The sequence below is a fragment of the Rattus rattus genome, chromosome 1 (genome assembly GCF_011064425.1).
Source record: "Rattus rattus isolate New Zealand chromosome 1, Rrattus_CSIRO_v1, whole genome shotgun sequence".
NCBI lineage: Eukaryota > Metazoa > Chordata > Mammalia > Rodentia > Muridae > Rattus > Rattus rattus.
Window position 1 is genome coordinate 19,489,338 of NC_046154.1, and position 3,993 is coordinate 19,493,330.

Consider the following 3,993-nt stretch of genomic DNA (forward strand, 5'->3'; position numbering starts at 1 on the left):
GCTACAGGTCTGTACAAGTTTGTACTAACAACCCCTCGGCCTACTTGGGCACAGGTAAATTGTTCTATCACCCCAGTCTCAGTGCCTCACTCACCCATGTCAAACATGGAAGGTCAGTGCCCCAAAGTGGGCTCTGGCGTCAGGTCCTCCGTAGGAGGCAGCTCATTGAGGTTTCTTTCCTGTGCCCCCGTTGAGACCATGCTGTGCAGCTGGCTGACTGGCATGGGATGCCCCTGCCCCCTTAACCAGAGCTGTCACGAGCACTGTAGAGTCTTGTTTTTCTGGGGATACAGACCATTTGCCAAAGCAATCTCGTATTGCAGGTTCAACCAGACACCCACAAGTCATCTGCATCCCTTGACGGCCAAATCCCCATTTGGAGTCAGGAACACTGAGACCTTCTGGGCACTTTGTCCCCCACTTGGAGCCTAAGCGCCACATGTCCTGGGTACTGACTGATACATGCCCCCACCCCCTCAGTTCCCAGACAAGGCAGGGTTTAGGAGTGTCGGAGCATCTCAGAGCATCACTACCTCAGCAACAGGGGCGTCTCGTGCATGGGACAACACCAGCAGTTACAGGTGTTCCTTCTAGCACATTCTCCCTTGGTGACAGCAATGATTACTCTGAACAGAGTCATCCTACCCCAGACACCTCCCACGCCACACAGATCACCCTGAACTAGGATATTCCTGAACACTTGCAAGATTTACCCTCCTGCCTAGGTTAGTGGGCACTTGACGGGGAAGGTCAACCCAGGACTTGACTTGGGCACGGGCAGCCCATGCAGCCGGCCACCTCAGCTACCCAATGACCACGACATAGGGGACTGGTGACTTGAGCTCGGGACCCTCCCATACACTTACCCGCAAGTGTACAATTCTGCCCCCGATCTAGGAGCCTATAAAAATCACACCTACTCTACGGTAAGAATAAAATCCCACCCACCCTCAGCTTGGTGATTCGAAGCTTTAGAATGCTCCAGAGAGACATAGAGCATGCTCAGTGGAGCGAGAAGCTCCTGGATTTAGGGGTTTGCTGCTGCTATATGGCTTAGAATTTGGGGGTGGTGGGGGGGGGAAAGGGGGAGAGGCACAAAGCATAAGAATATTTTAGGATCTTCCAGGAGACATGATTAAAGCTAGATTTGAGCCGTCACAACAACCTCTCCCTTTTCCTTCTTGGACAAAAGAATGATACGAACAATAAAAGCTGATTTGTGTGAAACGCTGTGTGGAGGCGGACATCTCATGTTTTAGCCTAAGACTTGAGCCACCAGACAAGAGTACACAGAGCAGCACCTGAATCTCAGCTTCAGGTGTCTCCCTGAGAAGCCATGCATCCTGCAGGCCACTGCAGCCAAGGCCACGTGCGAACACACGCATGCATGCACGCATGCGCACATCCACCATGGAAGCCCCCTCAGAAGTGCCTCTGCTTCTGACCAGCATGTGTGGCATCTGGGATGCTCTGGTCTCATGGGACCTGCCCCGTTGCACATTCATCTTGATGTCCTTTGATTGACCGTCTTTACTCGGTTTGTGGTCACAATTGTTTGTTGAACCAGTAGTCATTTGAGGGGTCTCCCCCTAGAACAACATAGTGGTTGGCAGGAGCAACCCCCATGGGGTGGTTTGAATATGTGGCCATAGGGAGAGGTACTATTAGGAGGTGTGGCCTTACTGAAGAAGGCGTGGCCTTGGAGGAAGAGTGTCACTGTGGAGGCGGGCTTTGAGGCCTCCTATGCTCACTCAGGCCTCCAACCAGTGTGGAAGAGACCCTCCTCCAGGCTGCCTGCAGATGAAGATACAGAACTCTCAGCTCCTTCTCCAGCACCATGTCTGCCTGGAGGCTGCCATGCTTCCCGCCACGATGCTAATGGACTGAACCTCTGAGACTGTAAGCCAGCCCCGATCAAATGTTTGCCTTTAGAAGAGTTGCCTTGGTCATGGTGTCTCTTCACAGCAACGAAACTCCAACCAAGACACCCCAAGAGACCGTGAGCAAGAGAATACAAACCCACAGCTGAGCCCTCCTCCTGAGGCCGGTTCAGTGGCTCTACAGCAGGCCCAGAGTCAGGGGAGAGGTCACACCGTCGTCCCTCTGTGTCTTTGTCCTATTCCCGCCACCACCGAGCACATCACCTCCACCCTTCCAGTGGCAGTACTGGGAAGACTGCTCGGCATGGGCGCAGACTTAGCCGAGGACGAGATCCCAGCCTATCTTCCGGTAAAGCCAATAACTCCCTCACCCTGGGCAGCAGCAAGAACAGCAGGAGAAGCAGGTGACTCATCACCTCAAACCCAAAAGCATTAAAATGCACGCACAGATGGCAGGCAGCTCCGACACAGCCTTTACCCTGACTGCACCTGGGGATGTGGCCAGCAGCCAGGCCAGGGTGGCCCTGTCAAAGAGACAGCCTGGGAACAAGACTGTGGGCCGTTACCAGTGACCCGAGGAGGGCAGATCCCCAGCCTCGCACAAATAGATGCGGGGGAACTAAGCTTCCACGTTCGGCATCTTAACTGGGTTCCATGTCAAAGACCTAAGAAGCGTCTCTTTATGTTTTTTGTTTGTTTGCTCTTCTCTGTAAGCCGGGAGGAAAGCGCTCAGTTTCTTGGTGTTCGGTGTATCATTTGGAGGAGCCTTTCATGTGACAGGATCCATTTCTCTGCCTGCCAGGCAGACTCCTGGATGGGCTTCTGGTCTGACCTCGGCTTCGAAGTGCTTTATCAAAGGTGGCTGTCTGTCTTCTTCATCCACGGCCACACATCACAATGGCAGAGTGACGGTTAAGCCTAGACTCTGACTTAATCACCATGCCAAAACAGCCAAGTCACGCCAGAGGGGCTTAGACTCACTGTGGAGGCCCAGGCGATGGATGGACTTTTGGTGACTCCGTTACGAACATGCAAGTCAATAGTTGCCATTATAAAAATAAAATCAGGTGTTTTCCTTTATGTCCCCACTAGTGACGTGCCACTTTTCCTGCTTAGGGTGTCCCTCCCAGCCTGCTCTGACGTCCTTGTATCTTCCTGTACATTCAAATGTTCAGGATGCATTTGCTCCCCTGAATAGTCAACACAGAGGAACAAACCAAGGTATTTCTGGACATTTACATTCTATCCTAAAGGGCTGAACATCCGTTGTGACAAACACTGCTGGGTGAAATTCAGCCCCCGCCTATTCAGCCTGCCCTGACTGGAAGGGCTCTCTGGCTGGTGGCTGAGTGGACTAGGGGGCTGGGATGGAAGCCGGAAGTTGGGAGTAACTAGGCAAGTGGGGGGGGGCAGTAGCCTAGGCTCGTGGAAGCCGGTCAGATTTAGGGTACCCAATCTCTTCACTTTGGAAAGAAAAGAAAAAGGGTGTAGTTGACAGCCTGGGAAATCCTTGGGTTGGCCTTACCAATATTTCCAGTGTGCAGTTCTTGTAACGACAAAACACAAGAGCGGTAAAGCCCACAGCAGGCAGGGGGATAGACTGAGCATCTGCGGCACTCCTACGAAGGGAAGACACAACGTGTTTATGGACGAAGTGTGCAGAGAGAAACAAGGCTATTAACTACACTCTGAGGAGAGGTGCACCTTCCAAGGTCCCTGACTCACTGGTCCGAGTTAATGCAATTACCACCTCCCTCCAGGCGTGTGATTCCTGACCAAGGTTGCTCAGGAAGACACCTGCTCCAAGGAAGCACTGTACTTGCCCATGGCTCTCCGGGCCCCCCCCCGCCCTTCACTTCCTTTATCTAAACCCCAAAGTGTTCTTGGGAGGGTCTAGTGACCTAACAAGTCTCTCATACCTTTCTTGGCTATCTGTTGACAATGAGGGTTCCAGGGCTTTGGGTCTTGGTCCTTTGGTGATCAGTGGAAAACTGATCTGTTCTGATTAATATCTGTCCCCTGGGGCAGAAGACATGCCCACGATGTTTCATGAGCACCTCCCACGGACAGCTTGGGTCTGTCAGAGCTCTAGCCTCTTGTTAGGAGGGAAGTA